The following is a 15,757-nucleotide window of genomic DNA, read 5'->3' on the forward strand; positions in this document are numbered from 1 at the left end:
GAATGTCCTATAAATATCAATTAAGTCCATCTTGTTTAATGTATCATTTAAAGCTTGTGTTTCCTTATTTATTTTCATTTTGGATGATCTGTCCATTGGTGAAAGTGGGGTGTTAAATTCCCCTACTATGATTGTGTTACTGTCGATTTCCCCTTTTATGGCTGTTAGCATTTGCCTTATTGAGGTGCTCCTATGTTGGGTGCATAAATATTTACAATTGTTATATCTTCTTCTTGGATTGACCACTTGATCATTATGTAGTGTCCTTCTTTGTCTCTTGTAATAGTCTTTATTTTAAAGTCTATTTTGTCTGATATGAGAATTGCTATTCCAGCTTTCTTTTGATTTCCATTTGCATGGAATATCTTTTTCCATCCCCCCTACTTTCAGTCTGTATGTGTCCCTAGGTCTGAAGTGGGTCTCTTGTAGGCAGCATATATATGGGTTTGTTTTTGTATCCACTCAGCCCGTCTATGTCTTTTGGTTGGAGCATTTAATCCATTTACATTTAAGGTAGTTATCAATATGTATGTTCCTATTACCATTTTCTTAATTGTTTTGGGTTTGTTATTGTAATATTTTCCTTCTCTTGTGTTTCCTGTCTAGAGAAGTTCCTTTAGCATTTGTCATAAAGCTGGTTTGGTGGTGCTGAATTCTCTTGGCTTTTGCTTGTCTGTAAAGGTTTTAATTTCCCCTTCAAATCTGAATGAGATCCTTGCTGGGCAGAGTAATCTTGGTTGTAGGTTTTTCCCTTTCATCACTTTTAATATGTCCTGCCACTCCCTTCTAGGTTGCAGAGTTTCTGCTGAAAGGTCAGCTCTTAACCTTATGGGGATTCCCTTGTATTTTATTTGTTGCTTTTCCCTTGCCGCTCTTAATATTTTTTCTTTGTGTTTAATTTTTGATAGTTTGATTAGTATGTGTCTTGGCGTGTTTCTCCTTGGATTTATCCTGTATGGGACTCTCTGCACTTCCTGGACTTGACTGACTATTTTCTTACCCATATCAGGGAAGTTTTCAGCCATAGTATCTTCAAATACTTTCTCAGTCCCTTTTTTTCCCTCTTCTTCTTGTGGGACCCCTATAATTCGAATGTTGGTGCATTTAATGTTGTCCCAGAGCTCTCTGAGATTGTCCTCAACTCTTTTCATTCTTTTTTCTTTATTCTGCTCAGCGGTAGTTATTGCCACTATTTTATCTTCCAGGTCACTTATCTGTTCTTCCACCTCAGTTATTCTGCTATTGATTCCTTCTAGAGAATTTTTAATTTCATTTATCGTGTTGTTCATCATTGTTTGGTTGCTCTTTAGTTCTTTTATGTCCCTGTTAAACGTTTCTTGTATTTTCTCCATTCTATTTCCAAGATTTTGGATCATCTTTCCTATCATTACTCTGAATTCTTTTTCAGATAGACTGCCTATTTCCTCTTCATTTCTTTGGTCTGGTGGGTTTTTACCTTGCTCCTTCATCTGCTGTGTATTTCTCTGTCTTCTCATTTTGCTTAACTTACTGTGTTTGGGGTCTCCTTTTTGCAGGCTGTGGGTTCGTAGTTCCCATTGTTTTTGGTGTCTGCTCCCAGTGGGTAAGGTGGTTCAGTGCGTTGTGTAGGCTTCCTGGTGGAGGGGACTGGTGCCTGTGTTCTGGTGGATGAGGCTGGATCTTGTCTTTCTGGTGGGCAGGACCACATCCAGTGGTGTGTTTTGCGGTGTCTGTGAACTTATTATGATTTTAGGCAGCCTCTCTGCTAATGGGTGGGGTTGTGTTCCTGTCTTGCTAATTGTTTGGCATAGGGTGTCTAGCACTGTAGCTTGCCTGTCGTTGAGTGGAGGTGGGTCTTAGCATTGAGATGGAGATCTCTGGGAGAGCTTTCACCGTTTGATCTTACGTGGGCCCGGGAGGCCTCTGGTCGACCAATGTCCTGAACTCAGCTCTCCCACCTCAGAGGCTCAGGCTTGACACCCGGCCAGAGCACCAAGACCAGAATGCAGACTATGACAAAGGAATCTAACTGTGTTACAAATAACTTACATAACCACACTGAAGGGATTGAGAAAGTAAGGAGCCAAACGAAATAACTCTGGAAAGCAGTGTTTTGATAGAAACTGAAAGCTAAAGACAAAAAGAACTGTCCACAAACACTGTACTCTGGTTGGTAAATTCATTTCTCAGAGGGGTATGGATTAGCAATTCTGAAACTACTTTATATGTATACTAAGGTTGAAGAAATAAGTAATCATACTGTAGAGAACAAGAGCAATGTTTCTCACTGTCTGAGAAAGAAGTTACAAAAAGGAAGGGAGGTAAAGGTGGGAATGAACCCTGTGGTGCTGGATCAGAGTTGGAGTTAATGATAAAACTCCTGGGTGTTTTTTAAAATATGTATAAAGACAGAGTCAGACATGAATAGAGGTATGTAAGTATATGTGTATGTATGCGTGAGTACTATCCCTACATACATTTCCCAGCTCTGTCCACCGAGAGAGTCCAGAAGCAGTCACTCTCCAGGAGAAATGAGCATTCCCAGTACCCGGACGTGGTTTGTAAATATCATCCTTCATTATAAGGGATCAGGCTCCTTGAGGAATTGTTTTATTTCCTGGAAGAAACAGAATGGAACCTCTTAGAAACCGCGGGCTAGCTAGCTAGCCAAGGGCAATCCTGGGATGGGTGCACCTATGAGCTGTTAACAGTCAAGATGCTCAGCAGTCCATCAAGGGGACCTGGGCAGGGCACCAAGAGCATCTGCTGCAAGTATCCTTTGGAGAGGTGATCCCAGGAAATACTTGTATAACAGTGCTATTTACAGGCCAGCTTACTCAGGGCACAAAGAGCATAAGCATAACCTTTCCCCAGCCCCTTCCAGGCAGTATGTCAATAGGTAGAACAGGTGGGACCACATGGGTAGTACCACACGAACATTATCAGAATCAGTAGGAGAATAAAACAGGTCAGCAGTACCCAGAAACTCAGCCTCTGAAGCAGTTGATTTGTATGTCCTAACCAGATCTCAAATGCCTTTTCTCAAGAAACATACTCAGCTTTTGATAATTAATTGCTTTTATCTTGGGCAGCCCCATTTTCCCTACAATGTGTCCCAACAAGTTAGCCCAGGTCTTCAGTGACACCTCAAGACTTGGAGCAGTAGGAGTGTTCTAAATGGTAGGACTCTGATGACATTGGCTCCTATGGTCCCTCCTCCTCCAAGAAGAGGTTTCAATTTTTGGAAACACGGGGACTTTAAAATTTACCTTCCATGCTCCTCCCTTTCTTGGTATTCTCCTGGAAATAAGAAGAAATTTATCTCTTCAATAAATTCTAATGCCAGCACTTTCTGCCAACTACAAGATTCTTTCAAGTTTAATCTCATTAAAGTCCATTGACTTTCCCCAAATCAGCAATGACCTTTTGAAAGTCTATATCTGTATCTACACAATAATTATGAACCAAGTTTTTCTATTGCCTCAAAAGAATCATTTGGTTACAGCTATTAGGGTTGAAATTAAGTGGCATAGAAAGTATTTTGAGTAAGGATTCTCAGCAATCCTTTCTGAGCCCCTACCCTACTAAGATATGGTAGTTATGAGTTTGCTCCACAATTTATTGATTAAGTCACTTAGTTCAACAAATATTTATTGCTGGTCTTCTGTGTGGGGGCCACTGTGTAAGTCCCGCAGATATGTGATATATACTAAACATTCTCTGACCTCATGAAATTTACATTCTATGTAGATAGATAGACAGTAAACAAATAAAAAAGTAAAACATGGTACAATATTTGGTGGTCAGTTCCATGAAGCAAAATAAAACAAGGAAGGATAATAAGAATTTTGGGAGGAGAAGAGTTTGAATTTTTTTTAAGGGAAATCAGGAAACACTCAATGAGATGGCCAAATTTAAGTAACACCTGAAGATGATGAGGAAACAAGGCATGTGGAGATCTGGAGAGTGAGCACCACAGGCAGAGGATTCAGCCATTACAAAGCAGGGTCCTGGGGCATGGGTGTATGTTATATTTATTCTCAACTGTATTATAATTTATGTGAATAATTATAGTAATAGATATTGCTAAATTAAAACTAACTCCAAGCTTCCACTCAGCAAAGCTGATGAGATGTTCAGTGACAGTCATTATTGAGCGTCCTTCCCACTCCTTAGACTCAGGGAAGAGTCCCTGTGCCCTGGAAAGGGGCCTCCAGTCCACTGCGGTCATTGCTGGAATGGTCATGGCCTGAGCTCACTGCAGAGCAAGCTGCTTTCTGCTCATGACGTCCATCTTCCTCATGACCAACTTGCCCCCCCAAGACTGTAGCCTCAGGGATCAGTCCCCGATAGGCATGTGCTATCCCCATCAGATGTCCTGCCCCATCTAGGAATGCTACATGGGAGCTGAAGTTCCCTGCTTCTTGGACCTACATCTCGGAGCAATCCCTCCATCAACACGGGCTTCAGGAATCAAACTACTAGCCTCCTGTCTTAAACCCTGAGGATATGTTGTATATGAAATAGTCTCTGACCTCATGAAATTTACTTTTTTTTCCTGTGTAAAAATGTTTATTTGTACTAATGCTTAGAATATAAGAACTGAAAAAAAGAAAGACACCTCAACTCCAAAGGGACAGTGAATTAGGGCCTGCCTGCAGCCAAGAGGGAGCACACTCCAGGGTGTCCTGGTACGGACTGTCCACCCTACTACTGAGTGTCACCAGGCAGAAAATTGAAGAATCAGCGTGTGAAGATCTTACCAGCTGCTAGCAAGTGTTGAAGGAACGAAAGGGAAGCCAGGATACACAGAGCAGGAGGCCAAGGCTCCCAATTCAGTTCAGGGCAGGAGCTGAATGTCCAGGTCCAAGAAGAACAAAAGGGGATTTTGAAGGTACACTTCCATTCCTCACCCCCCAATACCTCAACGGAGCTCCCCAGCCCCTGTGAGCTAGGTTTGTTTGTCAGTTATGCTGTTGGTGGTGGTGGTAGGCTGGTTGGTTGGTTGGTTGGTTTATTATTTCTTGGTTGTTAAAAGCAAAGGCTTATTAATTTCCTGGGAGGCAAGGAAAATACAGGACACAAAGCTTTTAACTGCTCTCTTGAGGGAGGGTGGAGGGAAAAGTATTTTTATCCTTTCAACAGAAGAAAATGAGTTAAGATCTTAATCAGGTTAATCTACCACATAAACATCTTTGGAGTCTTCTCCAGGCTCTCCATCTCCAGGACCACCAGTCACTACCTTGTTCCAGGTTACTGTTATTTCTTACCTAAATGATTGCAACAGGTTCCCTCCCGATCTCTGTCTCCAGTCTTGTCCCCTCTAACTGTTCTCCATACTGATACCAAAGTGACCTTTCTAAGGCAATAATCTGATGAGGCTTAAAATTTCTTTGCCAGTTAAGAACTGAGAAAAGATTCGCCAGGATTTCTGGGAAAACTCTTCTTTCTCTCCTGTGAGATTCTCTGCCTTCCTACGAAGGTGGTTGTGTGCCATTTTGCCTCCAAAGCAGCCTGGAGGAGGCTTGGCAGGGAGAACTGCAGGGTAAAGAAATCCAGAACCACTGAATTAAATCAACCCTGAAGTCTGCCCTATCTCTGGACTTCTTGTTAGCGTTTTCTTTTTGTTTCTAATATTTCAGATGATCAAAAATATGGAACAGAGATTGCACAACAATGTGAATATACTTAATAGTGAACTGTACACTTAAAATGGTTAAGGTGTTAAATTTTATGTTGTGTATTTTACCACAGTTTTTAAAAAACATTACAAAAATGACAACAAAAATATGGAGAAATAGTATAATGACCACCTATATTGTATATTTGGATATTACAGTATCCAACTTGAAAATTTCCCTGTTAGTTAAGCCAATTCGAGCTGAGTCCAGCAGCAGAAGCCAAAAAAGAAACTTTCCATTACTGCCCCTTCCTCTCCCAGCCTGTGAAATGCAACCCAGCAAGGACAACATGGGCCTTAGTTTTAGCTTCTGGCCTCCTCAGTAACTAGAGACTCAGATGAGGCTGAGAGCAGACAGCGTGATGTCTCAAGAACAAGTTCATGCAGAAGTAGCTGCTCACCTCCCATGACTAAGAATTCATCTCCATACTTATCTCTTACCTGTGATCCATGCTTTCCACGTCTGCATACAGGACCTCAAGTGGCCCTGACAGAGCCCTGTGATACAGGCTGGTGATATTGTTCCCATTGGCCAGAAAAGGAAGCCGAGGCTCAGAGACTGAGTGACTGTCTGGGGTCACACAGTGACTGAGCAGGGTTATCAGGACCCAGGGAGATGGTCTGACCCCACTCCAAGCTCACTCTCCGCAACTCTTGCCACCCAAGCTGTCTGGACACCTCCAGGGGGAGCAGGAGTAACCCAGAGAACACAGGACGCTGGCTAAGACATGGCTCGTATTCCTTGGGACGTCCGTTTTAGCTTGATGTTAAGTAAATTTAAAATTTTTATTTAGTAAAACACACACAGATGAGTTCTGGAGTAGAACACGAAAGTGCGACTTGTTAAGTTAAAATGTGAGATCTCGAACTTTTAGTTGATAATAACGTAACAATATTGGTTCATTAATTGTGACAAACGTACCACAGTGATGTAAGATGGTAACAATAGGGAAAACTGGGTCTGGGTATATGAGAATTCTCTGTACTATCTTAGTAATAATACTGTAAATCTAAAATTGTTCTAAAGGGACTTCCCTGGGGCTCAGTGTTTAAGAATCTGCCTGCCAATGCAGGGGACATGGGTTCGATCTCCGGTCCGGGAAGATCCCACATGCCGCGGAGCAACTAAGCCCGTGCACCACAACTACTGAGCCTGCGCTCTAGAGTCCGCGTGCTGCAACTACTGGAGCCCACGCGCCTAGAGCCTGAGCTCCAAAACAAGAGAAGCCACCGCAGTGAGAAGCCTGCGCACCGCAACGAAGACTATCCCCCGCTCACTGCAGCTACAGAAAGCTCGCGCACAGCGGTGAAATAAATAAATAAAAATTTTAAAAAATAAAGCTGTTCTAAAATAAAAATTTTATTTTTAAAAATGTGAGATATCAAAGAAATTGTAGAATCTCAGTCTCCTCCAGGAATACCTGGTCACACTCCTCTTTCGTTGAAGGTATATCAGAAGCCATGTTTAAAAAGCATTGCCAGGAACCCTCCTACACTGTTGGTGGGAATGTAAATTGGTGCAGCCACTATGGAGAACAGTATGGAGGTTCCTTAAGAAACTAAAAATAGAGCTAACATATGATCCTATAATCCCACTCCTGGGCACATATCTGGAGAAAAACATGGTTCAAAAGGATACATGCACCCCAATGTTCACTGCAGTGCTGTTTACAATAGCCAAGACATGGAAGCAACCTAAATGTTTATCAACAGATGAATGGATAAAGAAGATGTGGTACACATATACAAAGGAATATTGCTCAGTCATTAAAAAGAATGAAATAATGCCATTTGCAGCAACATGGATGGACCTGGAGATTATCATATTAAGTGAAGTAAGTCAGACAGACAAATATCATATGATATCACTTATATGCAGAATCTTTAAAAAATGATACAAATGAACTTATTTACAAAACGGAAACAGAGCACAGAGTTAGAGAACTTATGGTTACTGGGGGGAAGGGTGGGGGGATAGACTGGGAGTTTGGGATTGACACGTACACACTGTTATATTTAAAATAGATAACCAACAAAGACACACTGTATACCACAGGGACCTCTGCTGAATACTCTGTAATAACCTAAATGGGAAAAGCATTTGAAAAACAATGGATACACGTACATGTATAACTGAATCACTTTGCTGTACACCTGAAACTAACACAACATTGTTAACCAACTCTACTCCAATATAAAATTTAAAAATTTTTAATAAATAAATAAAGAGCATTGCCCATGCCCTGTTGTTCACAGAGTAAAAGGACATTCTACAGCATCTTGAAAACCCTGCATTTCTTAGGAGAAGGACAAGAAAGTAGGACAGTAAGGGCTCATACACTCTCCTCCCCAGGTCTCTGCCCCCTTCTTAGCACTATGAGAAGAGTGAGAGGCAAATAATCACTTAGCCCTTCCCAGGTTCCCAGGAGAGCAGAAGGGATTCTCTTACATCAAGTCCGCTCCAGCACCTCACCCCATTCCAGCCTCCACCACAATCTTCCAGAGATAATTCTATTTGCACAGCCCCAAATTATCTGGGTGGAGCCCCAGGAAGAAGTAGCGAGGTCTCAGCCATTTACGGTAAGTCCCAGAGCCTGCACACCCTGGCACCTAGTGGGCACCGTTCACTAGTTCCAGGGCTAGTCCACAGGGGAGGGGGGTGCCTTCTCAGGAATGTCCATGCAGAATTCCAGCCTCCATCTGGCAAAGAGACCTAAGGATGGAACTTCACAAGACTAGGGCATGCGGGTTCTGTTGCTTCTGAGAGATTCTTCCGCCATCTGGAAAATAAGCATTGAAGTTCCACCTTCAGGTTGGAAAAGGGGCTCTAGCTGCTGTCTTCACCCAACTGTAAAAGGACCAAGATCCAGATGTTCCTCACAATCTCCTGGCTCTCTCTGCATTTGTGCAGCTTAAGATGGGCAGTTGGGCTCTAAGTTGGGGAAAACGGAAGAGAAGAGAAAAATTCAGAAATTATACCCTCTAGTTACACTTTGAATAGCCACCGTGTTTTAGTTGAGCCAGAAGTGATTTACAGAAGCAGCTTTAGGACCAACAGCCGAGACCTTGGACTTGAATGACTGAGTTAAGGCAAGGTCATTTTTCCCCTGATATCATCATCTTTATCAATCAAACAAATATCATTGATTGCCCAATACAATCCAGAGCTCTTAAGGAATTTATGATCTAATTTGGGTATCAGGAAAGATGCATAAAGAGATAATAAATAGGAAAAGCAAAGGAGAGAAAAAGAGAAGCAATATCCGATGCTCCCTGGAGGTTGGCAGATAGGGAAGTCTCCATGGACAAGAGAGGGCTTGAGATACTGGTCAGACAAGAAGGGAGAGAGCCAGCCAGACATGGAGGACAGCAGTGGGAAAGGCACAGAAGCAGGACAGTGCCTGGCATGTTAGGGAAAAAAAGAGTAGGTTAATTTGACTGGAATAAAGAGATTGGGTAGAGGAGTGATGTCTGAGGGGCTGGCAGAGATGGGAGGGTAGGCAGCCTAGAACTTTGGCTAAAACTTGAGACATTGTCCTCTGGGTAGTAGGGAGCTCAGGAGTGAAAACCTTGGTATAGAGGAGGAAGGGGTGGAGTGGACTGGTGACAGGGAGACCAGTGAGAAGGATGTGATCTTGGAGTAAAACTGAGGTGAGTCAGAGCAGAACCAGAATGTGGGGAAGGCAAGGAAGCGACCAATGCAAGTGACTGATGAAGAGCAAATGGGTAGGAATCAGTGACTGAGATGGGAGATGGGAGGAAGGCAGAGGAAGAGAAAAGAAAGAAGAGCAGACGTACTTGGGATGACTCCCTGGTTTCCACACTTGAGTGACAGAGGGAATGATCACATTCCCAGCAGAATTTTTCTTCCCGTTTCTCGACAAGATTCCTCTCGTTCTTTTATTCTGGTTGCCCCTCAGAACTAAAGAAAACTCCATCCTAGCTGGTCCTAACAGAGAATAACATAGGATTCTGATGTCCTTTTTGTATAAAGAGAACCTGAGGATATGTGACTCATACAAGATTGAACAGATGGGGCAGAAGCAGACAGGTACTAGGAGCTCCTAGATCTGATGATTCACAGGAGAATCTTAAACACCAGAGCCTCGGAGAACCACCACGATTATTTAGTGGACCCACTTCTCTTTACAGACAAACTGAGGTCTGCAAATGAAGAATGACCTCCCCAAGGTCACACAGCCAGTAGATAGCAAGGTAAGCCTAGAACCTTGCTTCCTGAATCTTAATCCAGAGTTCCTTGCATTTCCACTTGTTGCTTAGTGTTTTATCTCTGTGTGTGTCTGTCTGGCTGTCTGTGGTGTGCACGTGCTTGCTGAGTGACAGGGGGTATTTTATTGGAATGATATTTTCTCTGTGGACTTACTACAAAACATACCTCACCTGACTTCTCACATAATAACAATAGTAATTCAAGATTGGCTTTTGTTTAAAAGCCTGAGTTTGTGACTTATATGAGAGTTGGTTTCTCTTCCCATCTCTACCCCAACCATCTCTGGATCTATTTTAGGTCAAATGGTCTCAGCTGAGCTCTAAGATCTGTCTGTCACCTTTCCCAGTTCTGTCCCTACACAATTCTGCCAAGGCATGGAACAGATATGACATCTTTTTCATTTGAAGCCAACTTTATCAAAATACACCATTTGTAAGCTAATTGGGAAGAAGGAGGATTGGGGGTAAGAAAAGGAAAAAAACAAGAACACATAATACCAGGTGCTCACTGAACATCTAAGAGGGAGATAAAAGAAAGGAAGGAGAGATGGAACACTGATGGAAAATAGGAGAATGGCCTTGACCAAAAAGGATTTTAGATTAATGGAGAGAAGGAAGAGCATTCTGCCCACTCCAGCAGAGAGGTTCTTGGTAATTCCCTCTGCCAGCCCCACCAGAGTGGTCCCTGGAGGAACCCTGAACAAGACCCAGACCTTCCACTCCCAACATTCTGTGGCTAATTGGAAAAACTCATTGATACTTGGTTTACCAGTCAGAACCCTGATGTTATGCCAGTCTCAGAAGCCACCAAATATCCAATGAATCCTCCCCCTAAAAAGTACTTACAGGAGGCAGAAGGCCTCTTCTTGCCCACGGAGGAAGACACACAAACCATCCCAGACACTTTTCTCTTCCTCCCGAAGGGGGCTGCCTGGTAATGTTCCCATCCCTCCCAAGGCCCTGTGCTGCCAGGGACACCATTCAGAGAAACTTTGTTATCTCCACACCTGTCCCAAGGCCAGGATGGCTGACGCCAGAGCACCTGGGTTCCTTCCTTCTCTGGGGTGAGCAGCGGATGTGTCCCAAAGAGGGTAAACATTGACATGTGGAGCCATGCTGGGGTCAAGAGGTCCGTTTGTTTGGTGTTCTGAGAACCAGCAAGAGGAAATGCATTTTAGCCAGGAAAGAAAAAAATTAACATGTCCAGCTGTGAATGACAGCCAAGCCAGCGGGAAGGTGGGTGAAAACAGACAGCTGAGAGAGGGACTGGCTGGGCTTCCAAGAAGATATCACCTGAAACGGTGGAGATGGCCGGAAGGCCAGGGCCCAGTGCGAGAGCTACGGTCACCTCATACACAGTGGTCACTTTGTCACTCACTGACCATGAATGTCCCTTGATCAGCACGCAGAATTGTACTTCCAGAAGTAAAGGAGGAAAGCCAACCATGTCTGAGGCCAGCCTTGCTTATAAACTGTGAATTCTTGGAAAGTGTATGTGTGTGTGCATGTGTGTGCACACACGGGCACCACCATGTGCCAGTGGCAGACTTCATCTTCATTGGGTATTTCCTGCTGCCGCTATTACTAAAATACCTTGGACTCTCTGTGCTGATATATGAGAAGCTGTTGGCCTTTTTAGCTTTCTACTGGGCTACCTGTCTTCCAGTCTCCATTTCTCGGGCCAGTTCCCTCATAGGGAGACATCTAACTGTGCTAAACAGATTTAACTAAACTGAGATAAGTCCATGAATCCATGTCATCACACGTCAGCAAAGCTCTGAAAATACAAGTATTCAGAACCAACTAGGTCAAGAGCCACCTAAAAGCACAGCTTCATTAACTCGTAAAGCACGAAACCCAGAGGCGAGAGCCTTGAGAAGCATGCTCGAAAGTTCAAGGAGTGCTCAGACAAAGAAAACCTTGGCCGACAAGCAGAAATGTCTTTCAGAGAAAACAAGAAAAGCCTGATGTCTTTCACTTACCTTTCCTGGACAGCTGCCTTCTTTTGAGATGCCCAGCTCATTTGCCTGGATTCATCACAAGAGAAGCAGATTCTAACTACCTTCCATCAGCCAGAGAAAAGGAATATTACATTTTGGAAGGTAAATTCAGGGGGCTGGTTTTGGGATGATGAAGTTCTGACAGTCCCCCAGAGTATTTTCAACCCAAAGTATAATTTTATAAAGAGGCTTATGTTTTAATTTGCCTGTCTGTAAAATACACTCTCATGAAATGTCATTTTCTTTAAACCTTCTTATTTCCTTCCTGTATGGATCTAATGAACTTGATGGTATATAACATCATACTTGGGCTTTAAGTCAATAAGTTCCTGTATAGTGGTGGGTTTTTTTTTAATGGCTCACCCTATAGAAGGTATGAAGTTGCAGAATCCTAGTAATCAAAGCCAACCGTTGGCTTTGCAACTAGAGTATACGAGGAAACAGAAGGTAGAGTGACTTGTCCAGAGCCACACAGTGACAGAGGCAGGGATCTAACCTACCCCTTGACAACAAGTCCAGGGCTCTTCTCACTTCTCTGGTGGCCAAAAAGGGGTAGTATTTTGAAATGTTGACCTTCCCAGAAGGGAACACTTGAAAACTATTGCAAATCCTAAAGATGAATCTAGTGGCTTCCACAGTGATTGGGTGAAAGGTAAGAGAGGGATCAAAGGGCACTGAATAAACAAATGGGGAAGAAAGCCACTTAATTGTTCCTAATTTTAAGAGCTATTCAGATCCCATCAAGGGCATAGAAGGGGCAAGCCTGCTCAAAGATTAGAGGTTTGGGCTTCCCTGATGGCGCAGTGGTTGAGAGTCCGCCTGCCGATGCGGGGGACACGGGTTCGTGCCCCGGTCCAGGAAGATCCCACATGCTGCTGAGCGGCTGGGCCCGTGGGCCATGGCCGCTGAGCCTGCGCGTCCGGAGCCTGTGCTCCGCAACGGGAGAGGCCACGACAGTGAGAGGCCCGCGTACCGCAAAAAAAAAAAAAAAAAAAAAAAAGAAAAAAAAAAGATTAGAGGTTTACCTTCCATGACTGCAGCAAGACCACATAGTTCACCTGAAAAATAGGAAGAAGAGGATTTGCTTCATCCAGGACCAGCGATAGTGCATCAACCAACCTCTGCCTTTTGACAGTTTCCTCAAGCATCTGCCCAGAGTCACAGGGTATTTCCTGCTGAACCTGAGATCCTCCTCCAAGCCACATCAGCCCCTCATAATCTTTCTTTCTGGGCCTTTCCCTAAAATTAATTCCTGATAGACAGTATAAAAGACCAGTTCCTCCAAGGAGAGAAACTCCCCTGGCTGCCACAGGAGGCCAAGGCACTTGGCAGGTAAGACTCATTAACTGGAATCTGCAAAGTTGATGATGAAATTTCCTAACGGCTTCTCAGAAAGCTTGGTACTGCCTTTGGACTTGTCTTCTTCAGGCATTTTCTGGTGCCAGATTTGGCAGGTCATCCCTGTTTGGGACAATGTGATTGAATCCATAAGGGAGAATGTAATTGAATCCGTTGTGGGGCAAAGAGGCTTTTCTGAGTCTGAACACCGAGCCATAGAATCATAAACTCTTAGGGCTGGAAGGTACCGTATTCCTCGCATCCATCCTGTTTAGGAACTAAGGTCTAAGGCACATCATGTGTCCAGGTCGCACAGAAAGTTGGGGGAAGATAGTAACAGAATGATGCTCCATGTGGGGTTCTTGAGACCGATGCAATTACGATATGAACGCTAATGAAAATTCACTCTAGTGAAAAGTTTGCAGTGTTTAAGGGGTCCCCTAAGCCAGGGATCTCACATCTTCAACCTCTTTCTAGTGTCTCATGCTATTTCCAGCAGACCTGGACATCTAGTTAGCCCTGAATGTCTAGTCCCAGGTGTCTCCAATGTCCTGTGGACACTATGTTCTCAATCAGATTTATGAATTGCATCAATATTTAAATGGGTTTCATCCTGGGAAAATTGAGTGATTGAATCATATTGTTTTTTTATGAAACTGCATATCCCGAACCCTGTGGCTAAGGGGGATTTTTTCTGCTGTAGAGAGCTTGATAAGAGCTTGTCTCTTCTCTATTTTCCTCTTGATACTGGAACTGCTCAAAAGATCAAATAGAACATTCTTGGGGGTGATGGTGAGTTCATTGGTATTCTTTCCGGCTCATCCCACTACCCTCAACAGAGCGTTCACCATTCATGGAAAAGAATCCTACTGATGGCTTCCCTTCTGAGGCCTTCCTGCCGCACCCTTGGTGGCCTCTCAGCAAGTCTGAGAGCCGGATTCTGGGAGATCGTGGTACTCAGTGTGGTCTGCAGACCTGCAGCATCGGCGTCACCTGGAACTTGTTGGAAGTGCAGGCTCTCGGGCCCCTTCTATAACCTTCTGAGTTAGAATCTGCATTTAACAAGGTCCCCTGGTGATTAGTAGCCACACTGAGGTGGGAGAAGCCTGTTAAGGGACCATCACCACCCTCTCCCTCTGCACCATCTGGATGTTGAACTTCGCTGCCGTGAGAGTTTCATTCATTCAGCACGTACCCAACACCTATTATGTACCAACACTAGGCTTGGGCAGTGGAAGAAACAAAAATAGGACGTAGCTCTTGAGAAGCTTATGATCTGACGGGGAAACGGACATGAAAACAGTGACACGAGATGTGAGTAAAGTACTGTGGGAAGAGAGAAAAAAGAATGACCTAATTTTGCCTAGATCTGGTACACTTCACAGAGAAGGTGGCATTTGGCCTGGGTTTTAAAGAACGAATAGGAGTTCACGGGACCAAGAGGGCATTGCGTAGGAGAGTGTGAGTAAGAGGCAGGGGATTGTGGACCAGACTGGCATTTGAGAGGCAGAGGCTGTGGTTCTGTCTCCAGATAACACTTCATGTCTCAGGGAAGGCTCCAAGCTTTGATGCAAACCAAAGGGCTTGGGAAAGGGTTTCTGCACTGAGCATGATGATAAGAATGTGGGTAAATATCCCAACATCCCAGAAGCCTCTTTGCTCCGGCTGCAGCTAGGGTTCCTCCAGGATCTTTCTGAACACCCCTTTCCCAGCAGCATGACCTCGTGTTTGCTTTTCTCTGCTTTCTGTCCCACATGCTTCCTTCACACCCACCAGGAAAGATGGCCGAGACAAGGAAAATACTTTAGCTTTTGCCTTGAGGTTCCCTCCCTCCACTTTTCAGTGATGGGGAGTATTAAAGAGGTTCCAAGGAAAGGAGAGGAGAAATGAGTATCTAAGGACTTTTTCCTGTTCAGATTTCTCAACTTTTATTTCTCCAGCTATGATATTTTTCTTCCTCAATCTATTTCAGATGATGCCTATTTTCATAGACTAACCTTTCACTTTTTGTTTTTGATTTATCATGAAACACACTAGTCATTGAAAGAATAACATAATGCATACTTGTGTGCCCATCAGCTCTCTTAAAAATCAATGATATGGTGGTTGTCAGGGGCTGGGCAGAGGGAGGAAGGGGGAGTTGGTGTTTAGTGGGTAGAGAGTTTCAGTTTTGCAAGATGAAATAGTTCTAAAGATCTGTTGGACATCAATGTGAATGTACTTATCACTACTGTACTGTCTGGTTAAAATGGTTAAGGTAGTAAATTTTATCCTGTGTGTTTTCACCACAACTTAAAATAATATCAGTGATGCTTTTTACTCCAAAACCATCGTATCTGTTTGCTTAAAAGGGCAGATTTCTGCTGGCTCAGTGATCTCCTCGAAGCACAAATAGGAGGACTACGTGGGGCCATAGAGGTGCAAGGACAGGAGCCCACTGAGGGAGGGGTCAAGCTGTTTTCCTCTTGGGGAAAAAAAAAGTGCCAGGGAGAATCTTGGCCAGAGAGGTATTTATTCGCACCTTGGTTTG

At 43.7% G+C, this 15,757-nt stretch overlaps 1 protein-coding gene across 4 annotated transcripts in view; it reads left to right on the top strand.

The window, feature by feature from the left end:
* Positions 1-4,209: 4,209 nt before the first annotated feature.
* The window catches only part of LPO (lactoperoxidase), a 32,738-nt gene continuing 21,190 nt past the window's right edge, over positions 4,210-15,757 (top strand). The window contains exons 1-2 of one of the 4 annotated variants that reach the window (XM_027087083.1): positions 4,210-4,220; positions 13,153-13,221. The gene's annotated coding sequence lies outside the window, so the exon portion shown is untranslated. Of the gene's footprint in view, positions 4,221-13,035; positions 13,222-15,757 lie in introns of those variants that run through there. The other 3 variants (XM_027087082.1, XM_027087084.1, XM_027087086.1) reach the window with 3 other exon arrangements.

This window comes from Aethalodelphis obliquidens, unplaced genomic scaffold, assembly GCF_003676395.1.
Source record: "Aethalodelphis obliquidens isolate GAN/ISIS:26980383/991018 unplaced genomic scaffold, ASM367639v1 scaffold58, whole genome shotgun sequence".
NCBI lineage: Eukaryota > Metazoa > Chordata > Mammalia > Artiodactyla > Delphinidae > Aethalodelphis > Aethalodelphis obliquidens.